At 36.1% G+C, this 18163-nt stretch overlaps 1 long non-coding RNA gene across 1 annotated transcript; it reads right to left on the reverse strand.

The window, feature by feature from the left end:
• Positions 1 to 16789: 16789 nt before the first annotated feature.
• LOC120346914 (uncharacterized) lies at positions 16790 to 18024 on the reverse strand. Its single transcript, XR_005570050.2, has 3 exons — positions 17871 to 18024; positions 17294 to 17415; positions 16790 to 16902 (listed from the first exon to the last, which is right to left on the reverse strand). It is a non-coding gene; the product is annotated as an uncharacterized LOC120346914 (long non-coding RNA).
• Positions 18025 to 18163: the final 139 nt, after the last annotated feature.

An 18163-nucleotide genomic window follows, 5' to 3' on the forward strand; every position in this document is an offset into this window, starting at 1 on the left:
CAAGATCGAGGCATAAACGGCAATTATTTAGTTGAATTAAAACGTCATGGCACTTAATACATTTTTCGCAGTATGTATCCTTACGATCCGAAAAGTACTTAAGTGCGCATGTAGCGTATTGTGGGAGAAAATTTGCAAGATAAAGAGTACATTTGCATTGGCAGCAAGGTCATAATCATAGATCATTCGTGAAATTTCCAACATATCGTCAATATGGGGTGTACTAGGGCAGTGGTTCCCAACCGCCGGTCCGCGAAGGTTTTTTGTCGGTCCGTGGAAAATTTCATTTTATTGTTTTTCTACCGGCTCAATCGCTTTATCGAAGCCGAAATGACTAAGTTACGTTAGTTTCTTACGCAATTTTTCTTGCGCCGTCATATTGCTGTTTGATACGTGAGGCAGAGGCATGGCCACGCGAGGTCATGGCGCCGGGTAATCACACTCTTCGATTTTTCGCTTCCGATTCATCGCGAAAACGCTCCGTCAAATCTCGCAAGATTCAGGAACCTGAAAATCAGCATGCGTGCTTTTTCCGTTTTGCGTGCTTTTCTTAATTAATAAGAAGAAGTTACGTTGGTTTATCCCGCAATTTCTCTTCCGCCCTCATATTTTTATTTAATAATTGTGGTATTGATTGCCTGGCGACGTCTTGGCGCTGAGTAATCACACTTTTCGCTTTGTCGGTTCCGATTCATCGCGAAAGCGCTCCGTCAAATCTCGCAAGACTCAGAAACCTAAAAATCAACATGCGTGCTTTTTCCGTTCTGCATGCTTTCGATGATTAATATTACCATCCAAATAAAAGGGTTATGCATACTGTCAAGAACAGTATATTATTCCAGAGCTTCGCCTTGATACCCAGCGAGATATGAACTTGTTGCGACCCTGCAGGTGGTTACGAGACGCGCTACAAAAGCATAGGCCGCTGAGATCTTTTCCGGGTGATGCACAGCAGGATTTCGAGCTTGGTGCCAAGTTGGCAATGACTTTATCGTTGTAATTTAAATTAATTTTGTTTGGGGCGTCGATCAACTGCAGATGGATTGATATGATGAACCCGATAAAACCTCTACCTTACAGACCAGATTTACAAAAGAATTATTGTCACAATTCATTCTTGAGCTCTCGTGATACGAATAGTGAAACCCATACATTGTTTTAGACCAGGGTTTCCCAAACTGGGGTCCGGGGGTCCGTGACAACTGCAGAGGGGGTCCACAACGACATGGAAAAGTCTGATCGATATTCAATGATTTATTTCAATTAAAGAGAAATTGCATATTTTTGGTTGGGCGTTGCGGACGAATATCCATTGCTCTCAGAAAAGGCAATTAAAATCTTTATGCAACGACCTACATTCGTGAGGCAGCATTTTCACTCTTATAAATATGATGATAAAATACAGGTCGACCCAGGTTTGCTTGTCACAAATTGCTCCGAAAATCGAAAAACTGTGTAGTGAAAAGCAACCTATTAATGTCGCTTGTGTTGTAAATAAAACATTATCTTTGCTCGTTGGTTAGGCACTGAAATTGATACGGCAAAGCGTGGGGTTCCGTCAAAATTAGGATTCTCAAAAAGGTGTCCGCGGCCCAAAAAGTTTGGGAAACTCTGTTTTAGACAATACAATATGTCCTACAATAAAGTGAAATATGACAGAGAAAACTCTTTTAGTGAGTTGCGTTGCAAAATATTCGATACTTTTTTTATTTTAATCTACATTTGTAAACCAATATTGTGTGTATATTTTTTAGCTGCTATTTTTAACGGATAAATTATTCAAAGGACACAAAACATACATATGGATCGTTTTGTCTAATTGTTGTTGTTGTTGGGGCGATAGCTTTTGATAGAAAAATTCGATTTTTTGTTCTAAAATTGTCATTATTTAACGGTGGAATAAGTTGCTAAAAATCTATACCTTTTTACATTTTCCCTCTGCGTCCTGTAGGGCATAATATCACCCCATGAATTTTGGTGTTTTATTATTACACAATGAAACTCAATATATTTTATAAGAGATATCAAAGTTAGCGAAAAACAACCTACAATCTAACAATCTATTTGAAATGTAAACTCAACATTTTTAGTTAAATACCCTAAGGCTTCGTTGTAGAAAATGACTAAAGTCAGGTTTCCAACAATTCAGCAGTTATAATGTAAAAATATACGTTTTTATTTTTTCCCGATTATATCAAACATTGTTGAATCGCACTGTCATTGTACATTGCATATATATAGATTTGGTAAAAATTATAATATTTGTCCTCTTGGGAATTTACATTGCCACTTAAAAATTAATCTAATTTTAAGATAAAAAATCGACACGCGTATTATTTTTTTGTTCTGCGTGCTTTTCCTGATTAATATGACCATCCGTATATAACGTTATGCATATTTCTTTGATTAAACCAGAAGACAGTCGAGAACAGTATACTATTCCAGTAAGATATGAGCTTGTTTCGACTTTGCAGATGGTCACGAGTAAATCGAGCTGGTATTTTCAACCAGTTACTGCGTTATGCGAAAAAAACATTTCCATCACTGGCTTTAATTGAAACGAAGCAAAGAAATCGGCTGCACGCCGCTGCAGAGCTAGTGTTGCAGAAACTTTTTCTGAGGCCTCGTTTGCAATCCTATATTGGAAACAAAGCAGCAGCTTACTTGATTTAATTTTGTTTGTACATGATTTGGCATGTATATGTTTTTTTTATATGAGATGTTTTATGCGTGCCTTTCTCACGCATAATGGGGCACTGCATTGCATTTCATTGCGTAAATATATGGTAATATTTTACGTTTCGCCCATTTCAATTTTTGGCCGGCACAATATTTGATAGTTTTCCTTCGTGTGAAATGTTTTTAAGAGTGCCTTTTTTGTCTAGAAACATATTGAGTGCCCGACATTGCATTATATAACACAAATATATGTTTTTCTTTTCTGTTGCGTTCATTTCAATTTTTGCCGGTCCGCGAGACATTTAATTAATTTTACCGGTTCGCCAGGGTTGAAAGGTTGGAAACCACTGCTATAGCCTATATAGGGCAGGCATGACAAAGTTTTTTTTTTTTAGACTGGTCATGATATTTTTATTATTAAGATATTACCCGGATTCGCCGAATCTGTCAATCGGCGAACTCGTCCCATACCTAGGTATTACGTGTATTCCAATAGTCGCCTGCGTTAACTTTCGTGATGGTTTTTAGTCTGAAAATTCGATATGAAAACGACCGTTTTCAAACAACGAAAATGTTCAGCTTACTATCAAAATGTATTGACTCAAAATATTTCATACTATAATAATACAAAATATTAAATTAAAAAATTACATATTTCACAACAAATGAATAATATTGTATGCAAAAAAAATTTCCGTGTTATTTTGGTTATTTTGACAAGCCATTATAACAGACCGTGAGCTCTAGAAATGTTATGGTTTAATGAAATAGGTGCAAGTGTTTTTTAATTTCATAAATTACATCCATTTTTCACGAACAGGATAGGCTCAAGGTTCTTTTCGGGTTTCACGTGGTAAAATAAGATAATTCACTTGGGAGTCTTCACATAAATCTTAAGAAAAAGTAAGATGGATTGAGGATTTAATGCGTTTGTGAAAAATACAAACCTTTAAACAAATACAAATCAAAAAGCTCAATGTCGTTGTTAATTTATGGAATTGAAAATAATGAAAGTACGTAATGAAAATTGGTACTTATTAAACTAACTTTTAACGTTTAAAAAGACTTCACATATAACTACTATTCAAGTTTTTCATATAAGGATTGTGATACCTATATGAAAAACTTAAATAGTGTTCAAAATGAAATTTCGTATCATCAATGCTTTTTATATTCATTATTTCTGTTTGAGTTCGTTGGATGTACTCTTACTTGTTCAGAAATAATGTTAACAATATGTTTTTCCAGTTATTGAGCATGAAGAATATGACAATCTGGTTCACGAAAGCATTTGTTTCGAATATCGTTAAATACACGTGAAGGCCCAGTGACTGCGTTACGTAGATTTTGTTCAGGGCAAGTACTATTAGGAATATTGTGATATCGCTAAAGGCGCAAAATCTCGAGAGCACCGAAGACCGCTTCAAAATTGATATGAGAGGGCGTCGTGACTTCTTGACTATCACATCTCTTCACATTTTTTACCTTTTCTATGGCTTCTACCTCGCTCAGTACAGTTGAGGGATCCGAAAACTCTGAGATGGGTCTCGGTGATGGTACGGTTGTGATATTTACTTCCGGCGTTGATTCTCTGCGCGTCGTTCTCATATTTTTATTCTTCTGAATCTGTTTGTAGAGAGGATATGAAAAAAACACTACGAGTATTACTTGACTTATGGCAATCAAGGCTACGTTGGCTAAATGAATCATTCTTGCTGCGGTCACTTTCAAAATTTCTTTTCAGCCAATAGGCGATATCTCTGTACGTATAGGTATAATATGATTAATCATTCCAAGTACGCTCGTTAAAATGATAAGTACCAGGCAGGCGTATTGAAGTCTTCGAAACCATCTATCTGTGAGATGCTTGAAATTGGGTCTGGCATAGAGTAGCCACTGTCGACACCACAATGTCACATATGTCCCGAATAAGCTTAAAATATAAAACACCTTGAATCCAAACATTCCGTTGCAATAAGTTGCATTCCGTCGTTGTTGGAATAACATGTTGCACGCAATATCGTTTGCTGGATGAGCGTAAGATGCTTGGATAATCTGCAGTAAGATTAATCTTGGTATCGACGTCAAAAACACAATGAAAATCATGGTATAAATAGTTCCATGTTTTTTTTGTCTCTGTCTGCTGCAATAGAATTTTCTATGCTTCATACCGTAATGGAGCATAGCAATAATGATCCAAATAGTTATTAATGTATACAGAGCAAACAGCGACTCAATAATGATCCAGTTTCTGTGCTGGTCATAATTGTTTTCCGCTACTGGCGGCGTCGATGCTTTTGTTGTTTGTGTCACATTAGCAGTATTTTCCGACATCGTTGATAAGTTCAGATTACTTTTATTTGTTTTCATATTCTTCAAAAAGTGAAAGCAAAATGTTTGAAGTTTAAAAGTATATTCTATGCATGATAACACAATTTTCCCCTGAAAATTTAAATACAACTACAGTGGATCGAAGATGGTGTAGATATAGAAGGTTTGTCGTTTTCATTAGAACTCGCAGCTGGTGATTAACACTATTATTGTACTAGCTTAATATTTTCTTTTTTACTTCAAACGTTATAATTAAATGTTATGAATAATTCCAAATACGAACGTACAGCGTTCATGGTATTAATTTATCACTATTTTTTCAACACATAAATCTGAAAAAACGTTTTTGAAAATATCCAATTCCAGAAATAAACCTGTTTTAATCGGTTTGTAGAATGAACTAGTGTTTATTAGTATCAAAAATTAATAATAAAAGTACTGTAATGGGTTTATTGAAAGGGCAACAAACTTCCTGGTATTTTGTCAGCGAATCATAAATCAGATATATGCAGTGGTAGGATTCAGCCGGTTCGCACCAGTTCTATAGAACCGTCTCGCGGAATTTTACGAGATCAGCGAAGCGGTTTGCATTACTGCATTACTGCATTACATAACAGAACCGGCACAAAAATATGACTATTGTGAAGTAACCGGCTGACAAAAATGAAATGCACCCCTAGATATATGTATTTCCATTACGGTCAATTGAGGTCGGGTATAGTTTCGTTGTAACATTTCCAAAATTAGTAAACCGCTAAAACAAAAAATGATATGTTGTGGATGTTCGACACGGCCTAAATATTCATTGATAAGTAAGAAGATAATAACTCTAAATTGTTATCGTTTGTAACAGTATATCGATTCAAAATAAGCAGTCATTCCATATTTGCTCAAATAATTAGGAATATGACCTGCAGCTAATGCAATTGACGTAGGTTGCAACGACCTTACGTAACCCCGCTAGCTTTATACATATTAGTTATCATGATAATGATCCTTGTTATATCACAATTGCCAACCACAAAGCTGGAACCATATAGGAAATTTTCTCTTGCGCAGTTGTTCGCCAAAAATATAACCTATTATATATAATGTAAATACAAACAAAAATCAGCCCCAAACGCTTTTCGATCCTGACTCGGAAAGTCTTACGCGGCCTTGTCATGGTCTCGCGGGTGGCATCATTAAGACCACGAAGCGACTCAAGAAAACGATTTAATGGTAAGAACATGTTTCCGATATAAGGACGAGAACGTAGAAGAAAACGAAATATTAATAATATAAATACTATTTCAGTGGAAATAAATTTACTCTGATTTGTTTCTATACTTTGCGTCCTAAATTTATTATTACCACACTTTTATATCTTTGTAGATGTCGTGACAACTTGATAAAACGATTTTGACTGAAAGAATAGTTATGCTAAATGCTGAAAATCTGTAAAACATTCTATCTTCCGAATACTTTTTGTATTCAATGAAAATTCACATAATTGATGACTTAGATTGATAACTTACACTGTTCAATACAAAGTCAGTGTGCAAATTTTAATTGAAACCGATTCCATAATAATAAAAAAACAGAGCAACTGCATCTTGGGATAGCGAAACTGTAATCCAACCAATCTTCAGCAAGTACTCGCTATCAATTATAATCTGTGTCACAGAATCACTTGGTTTGCAACCTAATCACGCGGGCTTCATAATTCAGTTAATTAATTATCTGCTGGCCCACGTATTTCTTATCATGAAACTGTTTCAAAATCATTGAAATATAAATTATACAAGACATTTTACGTAATATTTTCATCACACATATATATATATAGTTTCACCAAACAATTTCTATCCTTATTATACTGTTGCTAATAACAACCTATACGAGGAATTGGCTTCCAACAACATTATATTAACATTAAACTACAATAAATATATTTTTATTTTGTGCATATGCGCTACCATTTACCATCACTTATCCACCTTTAATCAACCTTCTGGCAATTTTTTATTTCCAAAATAAATTTATATTTAAGACCGATAATATTACGCTTCCTTCTATTCATACATCAGCGGTTTGAGTTGCGGTATCAAGTTGTGTATTTCCTATTTACAAAGTGTATTTCCTACCAATTTCGTTTCATGTATACATAAATATTTTGAAATATATCATCTTCATTTTTATTGACAAATACGGCCCGAAACAATTTTTATTAATCGCTCAACCCTACAATAGGTCAGTGAAAAGCTATGTTATAAACTTACTGTTTTAAAAGCAAAATATGGCTACAACGTTGTTCAAGTTACTCAATTCAAAACTGCCGAGAGATGCCATCGTTCACTACCTCGCAAAGAACTATCGATATATGCTTATTAGACAAAGATGGCCGTAGATAGCCATCGAAACGAGACGTACACATTAGATGGTGTTTGATATTTATCATGACGACGTGGGTCTTCAAAAAATAAGTTACACAAATTAAGGTAATGAGAAATGTCATCGACCACTAGCTCACAAAAAACTCTCGATATATGTTTATTAGACAAAATGACAGTAGATAAGGCAACGAAACGAGATGAACACATAATATAGTACGGTGTTTGATATTTATCATGACGGCGTGAATCTTCAAAAAATAAATACCGTAACTGGGTACATGGAAAACGTTTGAATTTTCTGCCAAATTTCGTGCTATTAATTGGGCTGTCTATATGACAAATAGAGGAATTTTTGTTAATAAAATATTGCTTTTCGAGTATAATTAGCTGTCTGTCCAAGATTTCGTTAAAAGTGGAAAACACTGTAGATCATCTCATTAAAATTGTCGTTAGATTTTTGAGTACTCACGACAGACTTACTTATTCACCGGTGTAATCAATATGCGAAATTCTAAAAAGCAGCACTCTCTATCAACCAGCAATGTCTTAATGATTAACTTCAAGAAGCGTAGTTTGACTTTGACATTTCTATCTTTAGCGAAATTAAAGTTGCTAATACCCAAAGGCGAAATATTACAATCACTGAAATAATATTCTAAAACATATTTTTTAATTAAATATTTATAAGCTGGCTGAATATTGTTCGGATTTATATTGATCACTATACTTTCCATCCGTGTAAGAATATTAAAACAGCCAATAAGATATACAGTTACTGTGAAAATCATTGATGGCATTTTATAAAAAGAATAAAATCAATACGCACTTTATCAGTGGTAATAAATTACGTAGTTTATTTGGGGTTGCCCGGAGCTTAATAGCACCTGTGTGTCAATTTTTGTTAAAATATTTTTAAAGATCTATATCCCGTTGTGTTATGTTTGCCAATTTCACCAATTTGTGCCCTCTAATGATAGGAATAATGAATAAAATAATAAAGTAGAGTAAAATGTTTTCACATAATATATTTCTAAGAAACCAAAGATATTTTTTAAAAACTTCTGTGATATTTTTTGTGAAAAAATGGTAACGTAAATGAGGTAGAAAATATGCTAAGGTATAGTGATGAGTCGAATAATTGAAATGACTTTGTCGCTCAATATTTACAGGTGATATTGGAATTATAATACTTATTCATGAACTCGTAAGTATGCCCACAAAATACATTCATGCATACATAAAAAGAATTCCTAACACACTTTGAATTCATATTATAAATAATTAATATCTCATTTTAAATGTATGCTTTGACGAAAGAACTATGAAATCGTAATTTTGGAGAACGGACAATGCCAAAAGAGACTAAGTTATAATTTAAAATTTTTTACATTTACATTACGTTATTCCGTACTTCAGTATTAATTGCTAATACCAATTTAACCAGAATCACCTGATATTTAAATATTCCAACAACTTGTCTTGCCACATCATATTTGCAGTTTGTTCTTTTTGCAAATACAATGCATGTCGTTTGATTAACGACGGGTGTTTCAAAAATGTCGTGTCCCACTTTATCCTACGTGTCCCACTTGTCCCACGTGTCCCACTTGTCCACTTGTCCACCTGTCCCACTTGTCCCACTTGTCCACTTGTCCCACGTGTCCAATTTGTCCCACGTGTTCCACTTGTCCCCCGTGTCCCACGTGTCTCACGTGTCCCACTTGTCTCACGTGCAAGGTTCCCTCTAAGCTGCGCAACTGCGCAATTGCGCAGTGTCACCAGAACATTTGCGCAGTAAAATCTCATTCTCGCGCAGTTGCAACATTTCGTTATCAAAGCGTGGCTCATATTTTATATGTCATATTTATTAACGCTTAACTAGAATGCTCGTTCTATGTCTCACGCGTATTTTGGTGATCATTGGTCATTGTGAAGTCACACACGTGTATGTCACGCTCAAGTACATTGATTTCTGTATTCCGGTGACGAATATTTATCGCTGTTCCGCGTTAAGGAATCTGAAAATCTGCAAAATTTGTCGGGAAGGGGCACCTAATAGTGATTTGGAAAAGGCAAATCTTGGATGGGAAGTTGACTACCTAAGACGCCATTCAAATCAGAAAAAGCATATTGACGCACTAGATCAGTGGTTTCCGACCGCCGATGCCGGTCCACGAAGCTATTTTGCCGTTCAGTGAGAAATTTCGTTTTGTTGATTTTCTGCCGTTCCGATCGCTTTATCGAATCCGAAAAGACGGATTTACGTTGGTTTATTACACATTTCTCTTTCGCCGTCTTATTACTGTTTGGTGAGGGCGGTATTAATAGCCTGGCAACGTCTTGGCGCCTTGTGATCACACTTTTCGTTTCCGATTCATCGCAAAATCGCTCCGTCAAATCTCGCAAGATTCATAAACCTGGAAATCAGCATGCGTGCTTTTTCCGTTCTGCGTGCTTTTCTTGATTAATATTACCATTCAAATATAAGGTTATGAATATTTCTTTGTTTAAACTAGAAAACAGTCAAGAATTGTATAATATTACAGAGTATGCCTTGGGAACCAGCAAGATATGAGTTTGCTGCGACTCAGCAGGTGGTCATGAGACGCGCAACAAAACATTAAGATCTTTTCTAGGTGATGCACAGCAGGATTTTGACCCCCTGGTGCTAAGTTAGAAACTACTTTATCATTGTAATATAAATTTTTTGTCTGGGGCATCGATCAAATGCAGAGGGATGATTTGATGAAACCACTAGTTTACAGTCCAGATTTATAAAAGAATCACTGTCACAATATTTGAGCTCTCTCGATAACGAATGCTTATCGCTAGGTAATCAAACAATCAAACTGTTGTCCAAATATTCAACCAGTTACTTGTACGAAAAAAACTTTATCATGGTTAGCTTTAACTAAAACGAAGAAAAGAAATAGACTGTGAGCCACTGCAGATCTAGGTGCTGCAAAACCATTTTTTATGCCTCGTTTGCAATCTTGTATTGGCAACGAAACAGCAGCAAATTCTCGCTAGAGGTAATTGTGTTTGTACATGATTTGGCATGTACATGTTTTTTATGTGAGGTTTTTCTTTGTGTATTTTTTACGCGAAATCGGTGCCCAGCACTTCATGTTGTTATGCAAGTATATGTTATTATTTAATGTTCCACCTATTTCCCTTTTTGCCGGTCCGCAAATACATTTTATTTAATTTAACCGGTCCGCCAGGGTAGAAAGGTTGGGGACCACTGCACTAGATGCATTAACTCAGAAGCGAAACGTGGAAGCAAGAGGAGGTTGTTCGAATTTTCTCACCGCAATACCAACCGCTGAAGAGAGTGAAGTTTTGAAATAAAGCCTCACATAGATAGTGTTCTACCACGTGTTAAGCTGAATTCATCAATATTGTCGCTAGGTGATAAATAGTCGTGTGTCAAAATAGACTAAATTGCCACATTCATGTTGAAACAAAAATTAAGGCTTTGAATTTTTGAAGAGCATAGAATTTGTAGCCAAGAAAGAAATTTTACTAAGCGCAAAACAAACAAAATTTCATACCCTGATTGTTGATGAAAGCAATGATATTTCAACAACAAAAATGTTGAGATTTGCATTAAGTATTGTACTTTGTATGATTGTCGCTTGATTTAGCAATAAAACACTACAAACATGAACAAAGTGTATAAACGCTGAAAAAGCACGAAAACAAGAAGAAGCTATTTAAATTTAATGTGTGCTTTTTCGCATTCCGATAATAAATAACAGGCTCCTATTGTAACATTTCACAAAGTTTGAATAATTTAGGATTCTGCTCAGCGTTAAAATAGTCTTGCTCAGTAAAACCAACATTTGCGCAGTGTGAAATTTTCTTAGAGGGAACACTGTGTACAAGTCATGTGATTCCCAACCTTTTTAGTTAAACTTCTCCCTTCTCAAATTGTTGAACCTTTATTCTTCCCTCAATATGCATAAAAACCACTGTATTAATTTAATTCTTAGATCTTTGTCTGTGCGCTAATTGAAAAACCGATTTTGTACCGTTCCAATATTTTCTAATCGAATGTGTGCATTATATTATAATAAGCATAACGAACTTTGGGAAATCAGTAATACTACGGCAAATACAAAGCCGATTCCTCCCCAAAACGACAAAGAAACTCGCCAGGGATGAATTTTTTCCCGGTTTCAAAAACTTGCCTCCAATGAATGAGATAATTGTAGGAAATATACGTGACGAATAAGCCTATCTTTACATAATTATATGCTCTTTAAATATATATCTTTATATTATCTCTATAAATTATATATCTTTAAATGAACGATTGGAGCAATTCGTTTATTTTTGTTAGAAAGACGCATTTGTAAAGCAGACTAATTCCATCAAAAACATGACTTTATGTTCTTTGTAGTGAATGCGCCAAAAATATATTATCACAATGATTTAGGAAATTGTGATTGTAGTATTTTTTCCATTGGGCTAGTATCATTAAGTACGAATGACTTGAAGATGAAAAAATAAGGAAACTTGACCTAGAAATAAAAAGAAATTGGTATAAAATAGTAAAAGCAATTGATGCTTGCAATAAAATAACAAACCTCTTGGCAAAACAAATATAAGGTATTGCAGTTACATATAAAATCGGAAAGAAAAATGCAATAGAATGATAAAAATATCATAAAATAATATGGTAGTATTCGTGTTAGATGGGGCAATAATTTCTTGGTTCGATAGATAATGTCAACATCTGCTCGGGACATTATTAACTTTTACATATCATATTAGTCTACAAACTACCTGAATTATTCTCTTATTGCTCTAAATTTACAGAAAAAATGACGAAAATCGAAAAAATATAAATATCAAGCGAAGAACTAAGTTGCAAAGCAATTTACGTAGTTAAATCAAGGGTGTGCAACATTTACTACAGGAGGACCAGATAAGATAACTGAGTAAAACCGCAGGTCACACTTTCATTCAACACAGGCTTTCTGGTAATAACAAGTACAAAAAGTTTTGGTTATTGATGACATGGGTGACAAATTATGACTTGGTTCATCAGTGCCGGAATATAGCCGGGTTGATATCGGATAGGTACCGACATGGGCGCAGCCAAAATTTTCGGTGAAATTAAAACAGACTCTCAAATCAACAACTCAAAGTGCAAACTGAAGTGAATGCGTCGTTCACAGCGAAATAGCACAGTTACGTGTAGCCAGCCCCTTATGTGCCTGGCGGTTTATGGTGAATATTTTGTAAGTCCTATTTCAAATACCGATCATTAATCCGTAGTCAGTAGTACCCGCATTTGAAAATAGAACATTAGAAATCGTGAGAATTAATTTTGAGAGAAGTGTAACTCGCGGATATCAGTAGCGTCAAAATCGTTTATAGGTACAAAAAACACGCTCGCATGTAGCGCCGATCAAATGCATTAAATGGGAAACTATTAATGGATTTTAAAGTTAAACAAGTTGATTTCTAATTGCCATTCAATGATAATTAACATGCGTCGTGATTAGTGGTGGGCAAATAGTTTTTTTAGTCGAATTATTCGAATATTTTCAACGAACACAACACCGAATAATGAGTATTGTCATTTCAAACAACCGTATTTGGGATGTCGGTCGCCAAAACGGTCGCCGTGACAATTTTATTTTTCAGAATTTACTTGAAGACTAAAAACTTCGCAACAATGCGGCGCTTTTTATTCCATAATTTTGTCATAATCCAAGGCCGCAGTAATATTTTTGTCACCGCGATCCTTTCGGCGGCTTGACATCCCAATTATTGATGATAAACTATATTAAAGCACTTTTTAATCACTAGTAAATATTATTTCTCATGCAACGGCGTATATCGTAGTTTGGTTTTCTATCTTTTAAACGGAAATTTGATTTCACATCGACGACGATGTCAAAGACAACTATTAAGATGTGCATTCACAACACAAATTAATTTTATGCTCTTTTTTATCTTTTTTGAAGAATTTGTATCACAGTTCGTAAATTAAGGTCCCAATTTTAAGCGAACAGTATTACTGACCCCGGAATGCGATATTTGTGAAGCTGATAGTTGGACTTCTTTATGCTTTTAATTTTATATCGTGTCCGTGTTACTTTCGTATCAAATAATAATAATTAAAAACTCCGCAAATTGGTAATCTCTTGAATACTCAGTGTTGAGAATTCACGTAACTCGGCTTAGGAATAAAACACTGATACTAAACACTTGAATAAATCGGCAATAATGGCATTTCTACGTGGTCAAAATTATATTTCTCCCCGTCCCCAATATCTCGGAAAATTTCCATAGAATACAAAATTTACCAGTCGTACTTATCTGGTTCGACAATTTTAAATTTACAAATTTAGAAATTGAAAAATATGATAATTCTTACCCGTAACTCGTTGTAAATTAATGTTAATAAATTCTAATTTGCTTTTAAATGCGCTGTTATTTGTATAATTAAAGTGATTGAGTCAGGAATGGAGAGAATGAAATACGATTTACTGAATTGCAAGCGGGACACCTTCGACAAGTGGCATGTTGTACAAGTGTGGCACGTGGTACAAGTGTGACACGAGGAACAAGTGGGACACGTGGGACAAGTTGTACACGTGGTACAAGTGGTACACGTGGCACAAGGGATACAAGTGGTACCAGTGGTACACGTGGTACAAGTGGTACACGTGGGACAAGTGGTACAAGTTGTACACATGGTACAAGTGGCACAAGGGATACAAGTGGTACCAGTGGTACACGTGGGACAAGTGTGACACGTGGGACAAGTGTGACAAGTGGTACACGCGGGACAAGTGGGACACGTGGGACAAATGGTACAAGTGGTACCAGTGGTACCAGTGGTACAAGTGGTACCAGTGATACAAGTGGTACCAGTGGTACAAGTGGTACAAGTGGTACCAGTGTTACAAGTGGTACACGTGGGACAAGTGTGACACGTGTGACAAGTGGTACACGCGGGACAAGTGGTACAAGTGGGACACGTGGGACAAGTGGTACACATGGTACAAGTGGTACACGTGGGACAAGTGTGGCACGTGGGACAAGTGTGACACGTGTGACAAGTGGTACACGCGGGACAAGTGGTACAATTGGTACACGCGGTACAAGTGGTACACATGGGACAAGTGGGACAAGTGGGACACGACATTTTTGAGACACCGCGATGTAGGTGCACTTCCTATGACACAAAATCCATACCACACACCTGAGAACGAAATTAAAACGAAGTGCAATGCACGACGCCGTAAGGCGTTTAATGAATATACTCGTCAACCATATTTCGTATTTGGCGGTAACAATCTCCATTGGTCTCGTTCTAATGTTTTATAAGTAAGATAGCCGATGGGTATTTGTCATAGAGAAACGAATGTAACAACACTCTCATAAATGTTGTAAGCTCAGTACAGAAAAACTTGTAACCTCGATGGCTCGCACAACGCTGCTATATGATTCTAATATGAATTAGGGCACCAACTAAAATTTACACGAAATAAAAAGACAGCATTAAATTGTGACGTCTCGAAACGATACACGAGTATAAAAATTTATAAAAATGTGCGCCCTGGTTCTAAAACTAATTTCCTATGTGCCGCGAAATATCAATTCATTTCCTAAGGAATTGATTCTTGTGCGGCTGGATTTGAAAATAAAAATAAAAATCGTAAAAATTTATTTTGAGAATTTGATTTACGACTCAGGGATACCGGATATAATCGCTTATATTCACCTTGAAGCAGTACACATGAAATGATGAAGCAGAGTTACGACCTCCGTAACTCCCACTGGCTACGCCCCTGGTTACTGCTTTACTGGTAAGTGACAAGACCGAAGACAGGGCCCGGTCGACTAGACGAGTTGCGGTTCACATCTCAATTTCGCACCTTAAACTCGACGTTTTGTGCCTTTATTTAAGTTGAAAACACCTCTATTTTCCAGCGCGGGTCATGTGGCAACAATGACGAAACGCAGATCTGAAGCAGAAACCGAAAGCCAGAAACAATAAATTGTTTTATTTGTTTGTGCTTTAGATATCTTCCTTAAAATGAAAAACGCCATACATGAAACATAACAATAGGCAGATTAGAATGGTACTCTCATTCCTTGATATATTTGAAGTAACTAAACTAGCAGTATTTTGATCACATTTGGGTTTTCCCCGACTGCGGCACGCAAGGTCTTCTCAAAACTTTTGCAGACCGTCAGTCTTACAACCTTGGACCACCCTCCTACTGGGGCAATATTTTCCAACCGTTCCGAACAATGTTTTCCAACCGAGCCATAAAAGTATCGAAACCACTGTTCTAGGGCCTAGAGCAGTGCTCGTCAACCGGGTGTATAGTACGCCCCAGGGTGTACCAGAGGTGTACCGTACAGACTGTTGTAAGGTACACACTATCACACGATATGTTTCTAATCCAGGAAGGACTTTGGGACGATGGCTGCTAATTTTCAAGATATCTTTTGTCTTGCAAAAATTGTCATATCTAACTAACAGCCATATTTAAAATTACATAATCAGTTAAATTTACCGAGGGGAAAGGGATGTGATATTTTTGAACCTAGTAGCAAGATTGAATTATTTTAAAACGAAATTGTGGCAGAACAACGTATCAAAACGTGTTTTTTCCGGTTTGGAATGGTTGGACTATTTCACGGAGATTTGTGAATGCAAAGATGAGATCAATTGTTACCATGTTTCCCCGAAAATAAAGCCTAGCCAAAAGTAATAACTAGCCTGGATTTTTAAAATAATCTCAAGAACTTGTCTTATCTTCGGGGAAACACGGTAAGCACCATCTGATGTGCTACTGCTAAACTTCGGAGGCTATTTTCCGGATGTTAAATATCAAAATCTTGGTTTTCCAATATGGGCCATTCAGCCATTTACAAGTGGAGAGGTTGCTCTTGCCCACATAACTGTTGAATTACGATGAGATCTTGTACAAAAGGCGGAGTTCAACACATATAAAAACTACAACTAATTTGGGGCAGCACATTTAGGAGTCCCCGAGTATGGCAATCTTTCACAAAAAGCTGTCACCATTCTCGTGCGAATGCCTACAGCCTTACGGCATACTTTTCCAAACAAGGGTTGTCTGCATTCATTGAAATTAAATCCAAAAAAAGAACAAATGCCGATGGTATCAAACATCAACGGTCACATTTACTAAATAAGGAACTATTGCGTCAACATAAACATTATATAACTTCTAAATATTGAGTGTTTTTCGTATTAAAAATGTAGGACGGACGGGATGTACCAGATTTTAGGAAATGTTTGAAAGAGTGTACCATTAAAAAAAGGTTGACGAGCACTGGCCTAGAGTTCATCAGTTCATTTTCCTATCTGCCTTTGATACATCATGAACACACTTCATCGAAAATACGGTATTCTGTTCAAATTTATTGAAAAACTGAAATATCATTTACGTAGCATTATCAAACATACTCGATATTTTTGTTCTTGAGAAATTCAAGAGGATTACAGAAATAGTATCTGAAATAAATAAAAAAACAGCTAGTGTTAACGAATTTCTACAGCCAATTGGATTTGAGTGTAGGTGTGGTCATAAGTTTAGGAGAAACTGATAGATTAACGGACTAAGAATCTAATGCGATAAGTTTTTGTTGAGTCTCCAATTTGACCATGTTTATATTGCCTTATGACTGTACGTCGTGAATATCTCGTTCTGGCAATACAGGATCCAATTTAACGTTTGCAATGCATAACGTAGACCAGATGTTATTACTTTGGTACCGATCTCGACAGTTGTACATTTTATATTGTTATGAGTTTAGTTTTTTGGATAAATAACAGGCCAAGTGCACCTGGCATCCCCGCGAAATGAGATTCCGATAGTTTCAATTAATGTACAAGAGCTACTTACTCGACGTCATTTTGTTTTATCACAGCACGACTTTCCTGCTTTGGTACATTTGCAAGTTTCGGGATTACAGTTACACTTACTACAATCACAGGAGCTCGGGTCACAGGTACATTTACCTGTTACTAAAACAAAAAAAGTTTTATGTCATCGTAAAGTTACCAATTCTTGATGTAGGCCATTACATTTGCAAATAAAACAGCTAAAACTATTCTCGGACGCACCATTCAAAATTACGACCTCAAATATGATAACATCTTGATAAGCCATTCTCAATTACGTATTTCATCGAGCTCAACTACCCAGAAGTTTCTAACAAATGCTACCAGGAACATGAAATACTGTAGAATAAATAATCGATAACTGTGTCGTACAGGTATTAGGATTACGGACGAACAGTCAATATTTTTAAACCATGATCTCACTTGAAACTCAAACCGCCTATTGTTTCAGAGTAGTTGTAATCCATGAAGTTGCACACAATTGAACTGATTTGAGTAGCGCACAAACGGAATAAAAGGCCCTGAATCAAATCATTGAAACAACAAGCATTAAAATCTTGTATCTATAAACTACAAACCTGCGCAGTTGCAAGGGTCCATGTTGTGAACAAAACACGAAGAACGCAGACAGCGAATGGGATATCGCGTATTGAGCGAGTTGCTCGAGAAGATCAGCGAAATGTAATTATTATTAAGGACACAATCAAAATAAAATGACACGGTCGGTCACGCATGAAATTGCGCGACTCTCGAGTTTCTGAAGTCACTGCGAAATGGGGACGATATTTTCGGATTATTGTCGCATCAACGCATTTCAGTTGTATTCTCACTAATTCACGCCCCCTTCATGTACTTTAGCATTCATGAATCT

The sequence above is a fragment of the Styela clava genome, chromosome 1 (assembly GCF_964204865.1).
Source record: "Styela clava chromosome 1, kaStyClav1.hap1.2, whole genome shotgun sequence".
Lineage (NCBI taxonomy): Eukaryota > Metazoa > Chordata > Ascidiacea > Stolidobranchia > Styelidae > Styela > Styela clava.